This window comes from Oreochromis niloticus, linkage group LG18 (assembly GCF_001858045.2).
Source record: "Oreochromis niloticus isolate F11D_XX linkage group LG18, O_niloticus_UMD_NMBU, whole genome shotgun sequence".
In the NCBI taxonomy this organism is placed as follows: domain Eukaryota; kingdom Metazoa; phylum Chordata; class Actinopteri; order Cichliformes; family Cichlidae; genus Oreochromis; species Oreochromis niloticus.
The window spans coordinates 3446877-3460638 of NC_031982.2; the positions used below are offsets into that span (position 1 = coordinate 3446877).

The 13762-nt window shown below is 40.7% G+C and overlaps 1 protein-coding gene across 1 annotated transcript in view; it reads right to left on the minus strand.

The window, feature by feature from the left end:
• The window catches only part of brinp2 (bone morphogenetic protein/retinoic acid inducible neural-specific 2), a 259405-nt gene extending 245705 nt beyond the window's left edge, over window positions 1-13700 (minus strand). The window contains exon 1 of the mRNA XM_003453153.5: window positions 12877-13700. The gene's annotated coding sequence lies outside the window, so the exon portion shown is untranslated. The remainder of the gene's footprint in view (window positions 1-12876) is intronic.
• Between the last annotated feature and the right edge of the window lie 62 nt (window positions 13701-13762).

Consider the following 13762-nt stretch of genomic DNA (forward strand, 5'->3'; position numbering starts at 1 on the left):
AGGACTATAAATACCTCAGAGTACACATTGATAATAAACTGGACTGGGTTATAAAAAGCCCTGCACCCTACAGGAAAGGCCAGAGCCATCTCTATTTTCTTAGGCGACTGAGGTCCTTTAACATCTGTCAGACAATGCTCGGGATTTTCTTTGAGTCTGTTGTGGCCAGTGCCATCCTCTATGCTGTTGCATGCTGGGGCAGCAGGTTGAGGGTTGCACATTGTCAACAAACTCCATAAACTGATCCACAAGGCCAGTAATGTTGTGGAAATGAAACTGTACTCCCTTAAGGTGGTGTCGGAGAGGCAGATGTTGCCTAAGATATATACAATGCTGGACAATACTTCCCACCCACTTCATGACGCACTGTCTAGTCCCAGGTGCATGTTCAGTGAGAGACTGGAATTACCCATAATACACAACGACACAAGAAATCATTCCTGCCTGTGGCTATCTCCCGGTACAACTCCTCCATCTAATGCACAGTACACAGTGCAATAGTTACACCCTTCTGCACATCTTCTACAAAGTTTAAACAGTTTATAGTTTACTGTAAAATACCAATCATAGATATTTAATCTCTGTAATAGTCTGGATATTTATAACTGAGCTACTGTATATATTACAGCTATTTCTTATATTTGCAACTTTTTAATATATTATTACATATATGGTTTGATTTAGTTCAGTCTGTTACTGTTCTTATTGTCTTGGAGCAACTGTAACCACATGATTTCCTCAAGGATTAATAAAGTATTCTGATTCTGAAACGTGCCAATCAAGCAGTCGGTGTGTTAGTGCATGTGTTAGAGGAAGTGCTCCATATAAGTACTGTATAAATGGGTGAACGTGGTTTGTAGTAAAGTGCTTTGAGTGGTTGAACTGACAGGATAAGCACTATATAAAAGCAGTCCATTTACCAGTTCATTTCCTTGAGGACATAAGATTTCAGATTCTTGTACCTTAATAAACCACAATATCATGTTTCACTTTCCAAAAAGGCATGATGAAATAAACCGTCAATTGCCCATTTGCTGAGTTACAGCTAATGGAGCAGCAGCAGCCACAGGCTGAGCCAAGGAATGGCCAGAGGCGGAAATGGCTTCAATATGCTAAGTCTGGCTACTCCTCTGGCCACTGCACACAACCAATGGTAAACCCATTAGGGGACTGTACATAAACCTCAAAGAACTTCAGTTACATACAATAAATACTATTTTTGTAGCAGAGTGTTTTCATGGAAGCATTTCTGTCATGATCCTGGGTCCGTTTGACCCAGCGTTTTGTGTTTTTCTATTTAGTGTGATTTTGGTTCTGTTCTTCCTCTGTTTAGTGTTTACACTGTTCGGCCCGTGTGTGTCCTTGTATGTGTAGTTCCTGTTTTATTGTGAAGGTCTGTGTCTTATGTCAGTGTGTTCTGTTTACGTTTTCCCCTGCCTCGTCAGTTGTGATGTCTTCCAGGTGTGTTCCCCTCCTGTTTCTCTTCCCCTGATTCCTGGCGTGTGTATTTATAGTGTGTGTTACCTCGTCCTCGTTGCTGGTTCGTCTGTGTTGTTTCCCCTCGGTCTCCCTGCGTCTCTCCATGTGTGATTTCCCCGGACCTCCCTGCAAGGTACCCTCGTTCGTGTTCTGGTTTTGTGTTAGTTTTAGTTTTCCCAGTTTAGCGTATTATCTGTTATTTTCCTCGCCCCCTTTTCTGTTGCGTTGTATTCCACTATTGGTTAATAAAGCTCACCCTCCACTTAAGCAGTCTGCCTCTTGGGTCCATTACTAATCATCACACGGCCTGCCTCGGCACCCCGTGACAGTTTCTATGGCTATCCTACATATTTGTAACAGCACAACCAATCATCTATTTATGTAGCCTCATCAATAATCGAAAAAGAACAACTCAAGAAACTGTTGCATATTTTTTTAACCAATTCACAGTTACATTAAAAAAGCTTTTAAGCTTATTATATATGAGTCCTAATGATTCTGTAATTCTGTGCAAGCAAATGATTTAAATGAGTGACCAAATGTAAAGTTGCACTTGTGGTCAGCTGACAGAAGTGCGTTTATTATTCTCTTACCTTATTTCCAGTTTTGTCTTTATCATATCCAGGAAAGAAAAGCAGACACTCGAGCTGCTAAATATTCCTGCAAATTCATAAATTCGTAACCACACTTGTCTCCTGTCTGCTGTTTGGTGATTGTTAGGTTGTGTAAAGTGGGTCTACCAGCTGCTCATGTTTGATGTGAAATAGCCCAAATACACTAAACCAGCAAGATACAAAAGGCAAAAAAGCTGCACAAGCTTGTGTTTGTTTATGATCGCCTCGTGTAGGCTGATATCTGAAGCCGCAGGGAGTATAGGATCTGGTTTCCTATGATGCCACAGGTTCCACATCCCTGCACAACAGCTCCTCACATATGTAATCACAGTGACACGTGCTTCCAGTGGGGTTCTGCAGGGACATGCCTAAATGGATGAGGAAGCTATTATCACCTCTTCCCAGATGTTCTTGGCAGAGTCTTGGGCTGATGTAGCGGTGATAGGTTTTTAATAAGCACGCCCAATCATACTACTTCATTCCACTTTGAAGCAAGGGAATACAGCCGATGTTTGGCTGTAAAATGTATTCCGGGGGCAAAGGAGTAACTTACTGATGTAAGAGACAAGGTAAGGCCATGCTGTTTGATTTTTTTTCCTTTGCATGGTTGGAAAATTCATTGCACTCCATGCATGATGTAAAACACCATGAATATAAAGTAGTGTGACCACACTCTGACTTCCTCTAGCTCGTTTTGGTCCTCATACTATCAAAACTTCATCCTGTAGGGCCTTGAGTGAATGCTTACACAAGCACTGAGCACACGAATGCCGATAAAGTGGGTCAGGAAAGTACAACTGGTACATTTCAGCAGCATAACCTGTTTGGCTTACGGCAGGTAGTGTGTGTGTGTGTGTGTGGGTGTGTGTGTGTGTGTGAGAGTGAGAGAGCAGGAGGTGGTGGTGGGATTAAAACTCCTTTAACAGCAACAGTAAAAATCAATGGAGAGAGTTTGGTTGTCAGAGCCAATGAATCAGGAGGATATAGCTCAATACGCGGATCAATGGCCCAACCTATAATCATTGTATTTCTCGCTGCTAAATGTCTTTCCTGATCATTGTTGGGAAGCAGAGAGGAGCCAAAGGAGATAAGAAAAAGGTGAGAGAAAAAGCTCCTCATGCAAGTCCTCAGATGTTGTACTGTTGGATGCCTTATAAATATTGTACTGCTTTAGTGCTGAGAGAGTTTACTGTTCCTTAATGTTCCTACTTCTAGCGTTTGACAGGGACCTGGGTGACAAGTTTTACACTCTGCATCATTTATACATGAATTTATGGCAAGAATGCACTACATTTTTATGCAAATGTACTAGTTTCTATTGCTAAAAGATAGAGGAAAGTAGAAATGCAATCCATTTGGAGGGGTTTTGCTTTAGTAAACATGGATGCATGTTAATGTATGTCAGTTCTCCAAAAGAAAAAAAAAACCCTGTGACTCACTGAAAGTGATGAGTTTTCTGCATTGCAGCAACAGCAATTTACTTGGAGATGAAAAGGAGAACTGAGCCGAGAAGGGTTTCATCATAAAGACAAAAGCAAAATCTTTTTTTCACAAAATAATTTGAGAAGTATGAGCTGATGAACTGATGGATTTTGACCCCTCGTTATGTCATAAAAAAGGCCAGATATAAATATCTGGGACTCATTTGTTGTTAACATTCATTCAGCAACATTCAGTTCTCATATTTGATGCAATGGGTTTGTGTAAAAGCCCAAGCTACTTTGACAAGGGCCACATCACCGTGGTTTCACATACTCTTGGTCAACACTGGTGATGATCAAAGTCATCTGATTATTCGTACCTGACCACATCTCTGTTGTTGGAATACAACAGTTCCAACAGTAGTTTCTTAGTTTTTCAGTTAACAAACTGGGCTGGTGACACAACATCTGAAACACCATCTCATTTATGACACTGGAATTTGGGTTGCGATATCCAACAATTTATCAAACTGAAAATGACTTCAGTGAATAAACAAGAGTAAATATGAAGAAAGACTGTTTGAAAGTGTGAGCTTTTGCTTTTCACCCACTCTGTGACAGCCGGCTGCATACCCCCGTGTTCAAGTGCGGTCAATTGGAACAGCTAAACACTTTCGGCCTCACATATGGTCGGGTAACAAGCCTTGCAAACTGGTCTGCTCGAAGCAGACTCTACACAAGTAACTAAATCACGAATTGTCCACCAAGCATTAAAGTCTGGGTTTGTAAGAATCATTGTGCGTGACAGATACGTAACTTACACTTCATGGGGTTTGGGTGGATTAAAAGGCTTTCTGATATCAAAACTGCCAAGAGTAAATGCAATCACAAACTATTGAAGACGTATTTGAGACAGAAAAGCATTTTATGCTGTGGATCAATTTAGCTCACCTGTGAGGAGTGCAGCAGCTTCTTCAGAGAATAAAATTTCTTATTTCCTCTACGTTGTTTCTCTTGAGCAACGGCTTCATATGCAAAATGCCATCATCTTGACAAAAAGACAGTCATCACAGTAGCAGGGCAGATGCAATCAAGGTTGTGATTTTTCTTTTTCCAAAGATCTCATTCTGCTTCAGCAAATCAAAGCTAAGTCAAAGACAAATATTACAAGGACAAAAGACAGATTCAAACATCATTAGATTAGTTAATGATCACTGTTTTAGGAATACTAAAGCTTCAAGTCATGTTTAGGTGTGGATTCTCAAATCTTACCATACATGTACAGGTATGGATGGTAAGACTTCTGTAGGTCCAGTAAAACTTCTGTCACAATGATGCGAAACATCCTCCAAACCCAACATACACTATTCAATATGCCAACATGTGGCTCAAGCTATGACTTGGATAACTGTGCATGAAAAATGTATTAAACTATTAATCTGGACTGCATTCAAATGTGGGGCACTTGAAACGACGAGTTAAAAGGGGGACACAGGAAAGTGGGAAAGATGAGGAAAAATGGATGTGCATGTATTTTTCAAATGTAAAAGCATCTCTTGGGTAAGGAGTGGCATACTTTGAGACGATCAACAAATCCAAGTGTCCTCTAGGCATTTCCTCTTTCTGTTTAGTTCCTCAGTTTAGTCATTTCGTTCGCTGACAGAGCCGTGATAAGAAAGTGGCCATTTTCACACACATTTTGTTCTTAACCTTCCTGAAACACATGTCTGAAAAAAACAATTTCCTCAAGCCTTTTGGGAATGACAGTCCAATCCCTCAACTGATTTTGCAAAAAAAAACTCATTAATGAGACAGACATTTTTCTACACAACTCAACAGCTTAGTCCATAAGAATATTTGGAAGCGGCTTATAAAAAAATCCTCCATGGATTAAACAAAAAGGAAAGCTCAGTTTCTTTTTCTTTTTTTTTCTACAGAGCGGTAAAAAGAGTATTAGACACACCCCACCCACATGCACAACACGCACACAAATGCCCCCTGACTCTCACCCACCCCCTGTGTAGATTGAAATGTCAGCAACGCTTTGGATTGTTACGGTCCACGTTGGAGCCTGGCTCAGGATTAATGTACATATGGGAAACAATGGAGCATCTACAATGCTCACTCAGGCAGATTCTCCACATCCCCTCCTACTGTAGCTGCAGTGGGATGCATGTGGCTTCTCCTTATGAAGAGACGAGCACTTTGATGTAGAAAGAGAGGCAAGGGGGCAGAGGGACCGACAAAGAGGGAGTTTAACTGCCTTTCATGTCTCCCCTTCCCTGCACCCCGACACTCCACTGTCTTGCCTTAAACAAGCCACTAAAGCCAGACACATCTACGGGGTTTGCCACTGGAGGCGTGTCAGTGCCACAGAGTGGAGCAGTGGTGGTGGTTGCTGCTGGTGTTGGGGGATTTTGTTTCATCTTCTTTTTCCCCCTAGAGGTGCAGTTTCTAAAGACAGCCACAAAAACAAGCAAGATAAAGAAAAATCTGAGTCTTGGATAAAAGGTTCAGGGAGCTCAGTATTGTGGCTGCAGGCAGCACTAATTAACAGGTCACTCCTATTGAAGAAAAAAAAAGCACATGTACAGTTTTAATCCAGCTACTTACTGTTGAGTTGGGGTGATTTCTTTATTTTTGTCCATATCTCACTATTGGACTAGTAAATGATGCTCTCTGATACAAGTGGCCACCTCCTACAGCTACACTCACACATACAACTTGACGCTTTGGTGCTCTCGGCTCCCATTCACTCTGAATGGAGTGATGTTATGCATTGTTGAACTGAAGTGTGGATCCACTGTTTCACTTTACCTGGAGTAATTTTACCAAAGAGTTCTGCGGAGTTTACGTTTCCAAACACAAGTGCAGTTTCCAGCCAATCACATCAAGAGCAAGGCACTCGTTTATGTTGCTTATAGCTGGGCTTTAAAATGAAGGACAAGTTGAACTTTGCAAAGGGATGTTGTAGAAAACCTGATATCAGAGGCCAGGATAGCTGCTCTATGGATAAATCTCCTTTGCTATGGAAGTGTTCGCATACTGTACAAAAATCTAACTTTCAGTTATGTAAGAGAAAGACAGTACAACAGCGACTCCTCACGCAGACTGCATCTGAAATAGTCTACAAGTTAGTAAGAGTTGTTATACAATAGTGTGGGCAGAGTCCAACTATCCTATGGAGCAACATAAAAACAGAAATACAAAAACAAACTGGGATCTCTCTAGAATCATCTCTTGTGTACAACCAGGATGATTTAAACATTACAGCTTTTAGTGAAATGTAAAGACTGTACATCTTAGAGAGCACAAAGCACAGCTCAGTATTACTTTATTTGCTGGCTTCTTATTTTGAAGCTTAGTACAAAGTCTTTGTAATATGATGTGCTTAATCAAGCTGACATAATGACTCTATAACAGTTAACTTGGCTTCCTTTCATCAGCAGACAGGTTAATTAATTCACGGAATTATTAGACAGTTAATTTGTTTCATGAAATAATTAGATTTTCTTTATTTTCATGACTGTAATTGAAAGTCTCAATTTGACCAGCTCAGTCAATGCAGGTGTTTGAACCTGCAGCAGGATGAACCACAATGCATCCAAGAGAAGATACAGCCTGCTGCTTTAGTCTATACTGAATCTCCCGGGTATGTGGACTCACATCAGTTCTCTCACTGACACTGGCAACAATGCAACAAGCAGATTGGTGCACAGATCTAAAATGATGTTGTACGTCCATCAATCAATAATCAATTACTTGATGTGCCCCATGCAGCACACTCCTGTGCAGCTTGAGATTATTGCTTAAAAGATTTTTCACAGTTCAGACATACACAGCACAGACAAACATCATGTGGGTCAATCAATAATTGCAAATTGCGTTCCTCTATGGTTCACAAAAGGTTGGCTTTGAAGTATATGTTACACATACACTAGAGCAAATGTTCACTTTAGACCTCTGTGAAAGAACTTCATGAACCATAACCATCATGAAGGCAGAATTATTATTTTTTATTTTCTTTTTCTTTCTTTTATTTTTTTTGTTGCTGCAAGGCTAATTGGTGCTCCTGGTTTAAGCTAGGTATACCTGGATGTGATCTGGCAGTCTCTGCAGTGATAAACTTTAAGATTTAATTAAAAGATGAAATCACAGGTTAAATAAAAAAGGAAGGCTCTGGTAAGATGAGTACTAGCCTTGTGCAGCTTTAACTCTTTACCACTTACATCTGCATTGGGATTTGCAGATATAACAATGACTTCTAAAGTAAAGTATTCTTTGGTAATAGCCATATAACACTAACACTGATTTGAAAGTAAATTTGCTCTTAAATTCACAGTTCTCTTATTCAAAACTTCCCCCATGAAATTCACAATAAAAGCCTTAACTTTAATTTCCATGAACTCAATTACAAACATAATGGCATTATAGTGCACAGGGAAAGAATACCTGCAAATGATCATATTTGACATGGTGGAAAGAGTCAATTTTTAGCATTCAGGATTAGAAAAAATCATCAGTAATTAATTATTCTTTGTTAGAGTGGTCTCAGATCAATGTTGAGATATAATATTATATTAGATATATAAATTACCCATATAAATTAACAGTCAAATAAGACCATACTATTAAGTCAACTTTATCTTGCAAGATTTTATCTCAATAATATTCTTGTTTTTACACCTACATTATTTTATTCACATATAGAACTTTTAGTATTATATACTTAATGTGTTACATATAACACATTAAAGTCACGATGTCACTTTTAATAATAAACCATCATCATAACTTCCCTGACTGCAAAGGAAAAAACATAATTTTGAGCTTGGAAGAGCAAAAGTTTGATATTTTAGGAAATGTGATTTTTACTTTCTTGTTTTGAAATAAGAAGACTGAAGGCTACAGTAAATTATTTTAACTTGACACAAAGACTGGAAACAAACAGCTAGCCTGGCTTTGTCCAAAGCAAGTAAGAAAAAAATTATGCACAAAGCTTAATACACTATTGACTGGGTGCTAAGCAACACTAACACTCTCTAGCCTGTACTAAGAACTTCTCATCGTGCCACAAGAGTAGATGGGTGTATTTTCCAAAATATTGACTGATTTAACTAATTATCAGAAAAGTCCATAGTTTGCAGACAATTAACTACCCGATAAACTGGCTAATTGTTTCAGCCACACTAAAAAATACAGTGAAACGGAATTATCCAGTGTTTCATGTCCACTGGTTCATTAGTGGAGGAGAAATTTGGTATTTTCTCAACCATGCCTGTATAAAATGCACTGGGCTGGTCTAAGCACAGCAAATAGAGGCTATAGAAAAAGGCACCTTTGTGTATTTATGAATAACTTCATTTTCAGATGCTTCCACAGTCTGACTCGGGCATTTAAAAAAACGCATATATGACTTGTGTTGAAAAGAAAAGCTCACAGGGCAGCCAGATGAGACAGGGTGCAAATCTGAAAGAGAGCTATTATGTATCGATCATTGAAAAGGCTGAATTCTCAATAACTCCACATGTCCTTACAGTTTGAAGGACACAGCTGTATCATATGCACTAGAAAAGCACGCAGGCTGAGTGCGGACATTTATATTTATATACATGCATTTAGCTGATGCGTTTTTCTGAAAAGCAACTCACAATAAAGGCAACATTAGATTTAGCTCAGACGTTTACGTCACTTATGAAGCAGAAGAAAGGTCACAGATGGAGTATCCCGAAATAATCCACTGGTGTTTCAGAGATACGCAAACGACGTGGATATCATTGTTCACTTCCCCAGTGAAAGCTTTGTTTTCGCAGTTAGTTCCAATTTGTTTTCAGCTGCTGCTTTAAGGAGAGGTCCTGGTTTGGGTTCCAATTGTAACACTAAAGCGCCACTTTAAGAAATGACACAAAAGTGAGCCCAACCTTACAAATATAGTTATTTGGCTTATATCGTGATATATATCGTTATCGCCTGAAATGAAAAAAACATATCGTGATATGAAAAAATCTTATATCGCCCAGCTCTATGATGAAGGCTAATAAGTGGGACTGAGATCAGGCTAAGTAAATAGCCTGATCCCATTTTAAATGGAAAATGTAAGGAGAAATCAGTGGAAACAATAGGACCTAATAACAACAGCCAAGCTGATTTCCCTTATGGAAAGGGGGTCAGCGCACTAGGAGGTGTTCCATCTCTTGTCACTGACTGTGGAACAACTGAGCACCACCAAAAGCAGACATCCACAGACATGGATGATACCAAATGTTCAATTAATCTTATCTGGTATAAGGTCTTATAAGGTCTGAAAGATGTTGTGGGAAACAATTTATATCAACAAAGGATTATTGTAAGTATATAAACTTTTTTACAGAGCGATGTACTCCTGCATGGGTGCACTGGTTCTTAAGTGGGGACCAGCAGGAGCCTTTAAAAGGATTCTCCAAGGTCCTAAACACAGTGCAAAGTTGTTTGTTTTTGCTATTTTATATTGCTACTGGAATGTTACCACAATGATAGAATGCATTAAGGTGTTTTTTTTTCCCTTTAAGCCTGCCTGCATTAGGCTATCTGATGAATCACAGGTTTCATTCCACCTACAGAGGCTGTATGATTCTCAACCAAAGAAACAAACAGCAACAGCACTGCATTAGAATACAAGTGAAACCAAGCTCCCTTCTACACATCTGAAGCAGTCAAATTTGTGATCGAATGCAAGGCTTTAGGCAGTGATTTAATAAACATGCACACGAACTTAATGTGAGCACTCGGACATTCATTTCTCCTGAGATGGCACAAAGGCTAAAAAGGAGAAAAATTAAATACTTTAGTGGGAAACTTTCTGCATCTAATTTCTTAATAATCTCTGTTTCATATGTTTTTTTGATAAACTGTTTTTCTAAACATCTCATTATGTAACTTCCTCTCCTCTATCCAGGATGAACCCTCCCACTCGCCCTAGGACAGCTGGGATAAGCTCCAGCCCCCCTGCGACCCTGAATTGGATAACCGGAAAAAATAAATGGATGGATTGATTGATGGATGGAATCCTTTATATGGATGCTTTTGTGAGAGAAAAGTTGTGGTATTGCGATGCAGCCAATCACCTTGCAATTGCAATATTTATCCTGCACTCTCGAGGTATACCATAATCGTCTACTCTGTCTCGTGCAGGGTTCATCATATTATATGGTAGCTACGACTCGGGCAGGATGGCAGGCTGTCCACTAATCTGGAGGTTGTGGTTTAATTCCTGGCTCTTTTAGTATGCAAGCAAAACCATGCTCAGACAAAATGCTGAACCCAAAAATTACCCCTAATATGTCATTTCTGGGTGAAAATCTAAAAATTGTATGTATACATTTAAAAGGTACTATCACTTTGACTTCATTGTGTCTATAAAAAATACCTAAATCACCAGTGCATTTGTATATCAGTGTAATCTTTTCAGCTTCAGGACACTGTGACATTCATATGGCAGCACACAGATCTAATATTAAAAGAGTCATTTCCTTACTCAACACCAGGACATGTGCCTGCAATTGTTGGGGACTATATTCAGGAGTGTATAAGGTGTTTTAGTTACAATTTCTAGCAGCTGGAGTGAACTCCATTGTGGAGATAAGGTTCTTGTTCTGTTTTGTTTTTCTAGATAATACTGTTCAATATTATCTGAACAGTATCAACTTCAGTGAAATCATAGTGACAATATTATTGTCGGGTTCAAATACATTAAATACAAATACTTTCTGCATTTCTTTGTTACCATGATGTTCTATAACGTAGTTTTGATAAAGGCAGTGTTCCAGACCGAGTGCTCAAAGTTTGACAAATATGGAGCTCAAACAGCAAAGAAGGCTTGCAAATTGGTTGCATTATGGGAAATGGAGGATTTTGACACAAGAAAGACAAAAAATGGCAAATTACTCGCCTCACCTAGAATTCAGTGGTTCCTTTTCAGTTTTCTCTGGAAAATCATGGTGATTGTTTTAATGTCGTGTTATTGATTTCAAGCCTACATTCGTATCTACTGTACTGCACTATAGCGGAATAATTGAATCGGAGCCCAAAAGCAAAACAATATCGATAAGAAATGGCTGCAGTTTAGTGCGTGTGTCCACTCTCTCCAACGGCCACTTCGCCCGCACCCATCGCTGGTCGGAGCGTTCAATATCACTTCTCACTTTGTGAAGTCAGGACGGCTTGGCGCTCACGCTCTTATTACAAAACACGTCATTATGAGCGCGCTGTGTCCTGCACTCACCCTTTCATCTGCAGGCTCTTCCAGCGAGCGTTCGTCAGCGCGTCACTGCTGTTTGAACGCAGGCAGGGAAAACGGGAAGAGCTGTCCTCTCTCCAGGTGAACGACTGTGAGCGTGTGGGTGTATGCGCTGATTGACTGGTGCATTATTTACCGATGTATCTCCTTCGGTGAGCAAGTGTCCCGCTCCCAGAGTTGGGTTTTCACCTTTTCCCTTTTTCACTTCTTCTTCCTCCCCCATTAGTTGTTTGACTAGACCCCATTACGTAGGGAAAGGAGAATGAATATATATATATATATATATATATATATATATATATGTATATATATGTAAATATAGCGCACAGCTGCCGAGGCAGCATCTCGTCTTCTCTGAGGATTTCTTACTTACAGTAGTCTCGACAAAGTAGCTGACAGGTAAATGTGCTTACATGGTTGAGCGAATTTGTGAGAAATTGTGCGGTGCGTGGCAGGCATTCAGGGTGACTGATGGAGCAACAATCTCGCGCGCACACACACACGCGGAGGCACAGAAAGACACACGGGGATGACAGAGGCAAGCAGGAAGGTGCTCACTAGTTAGAACAGCGAGATTTTCTTTCCTGTCCGCACACTCACACACACAATTGTGAGGTTGTTATACATACAATACAATTTAGCTGTCATACGCTGTCAAAAACACGCGTTTCCCAAGCGTGACGAGAATGTAGACTCTACGGGTTGAAGCGGAACACAATTGCGCACATTTTTATCGAGAACATGCGCAATGTATTAGAAAAAAAGGACCAATAAAGACCCACGTGTGAGCGCCAGTATTTATTTGCGCATTTTTTCTGGGCGTAAAGTTGCTTAAACGGGCTAAACAAGCGTCTTGTCACATTCACCTGAATTGCAATCTCTTCATTTTTCTCACATCTCTTATCGATCATGCGTCACTAACCCTCCTGGACCCACATTGTCTTGTGCGTATCAACCCGGAGTGAACTGTGCGTAAAAACGCACCTGGCACGAACACGCGCAACAGCGATCCTCTTCTATTCTCCCAATTTCATTCCCCCAGTGTACACACACACACACACACACACACACACACACACAAACTCACCCAGGGTGTGAACGCAGGTCCTCCCCGTGCGTCTCTTGATGTTTGTTCGTGTATCTCGTAAAAAGAGAGTGGAGAACCCGGGCAGCAAAGGCGTTAAAGAACTAGTGGACGGCAGCTAAACGCCGCCGACTTCCCCCCTTCTTCACCTCTTCCTCCTCCCTTCTTTTACTGCTTTCCTCACTCCTCCCCTCTTTCCCGGGGCAGGTTGAACAGCGGCTGCAATAATCCAGACATTGTTCTCTTCATCAGCTCGTTTTAAAGCAAAGACTGGACTGGAAAGGACTCCTGATTCTCGTTAACTTGGGAGTTTTGAGGAATTCTCCTTTCAGACTGGAGGTGCTGTCCAGTGTAATCCGAGTTCAGGAAAGGTCTGAAAGAACAGCCCACAGACTTACAAAGCTCCGAATGAAGCTGGAGTCAGACCTGGAGTTGAACTGTGACTGCAGGTGGCGCAAAGGGGAGAGAAAGTTTGCTTTCAGTTTAACTAAAAGAATAAATAAAATAAATAAAACTGACACTTGGCGAGAAAATGAAAAATAATCCCTGCAGGACTGGTTCTTCTCGCACTTGCCTCTCACAGATCAAACTCCCTTTAGAGGGACCGTAGCGCACCTGCGGCCAGAGTGGAGACGCGCAGGTATCCACAGACTGAGCCCCCTCCTCCCCTCTCTCTGTGGATTTGATTCCGCGTTATTATTCCGACTGTCTCTGCGTGACAATCATCACTCAGTGTCAAGCCTGGCGTTGCTTCTCCAGGAAGCTAAGGAAAGCGTCTCTATTCATCGGCGCTCTCCTCTGTGTCTCCCTCTCCCTGTTCCCCCAACAAGCTCCGTCCATCCGCTTTCTATTTAACCACGCCCCTCTCAGCAGCCATTGGCTGGAAAGC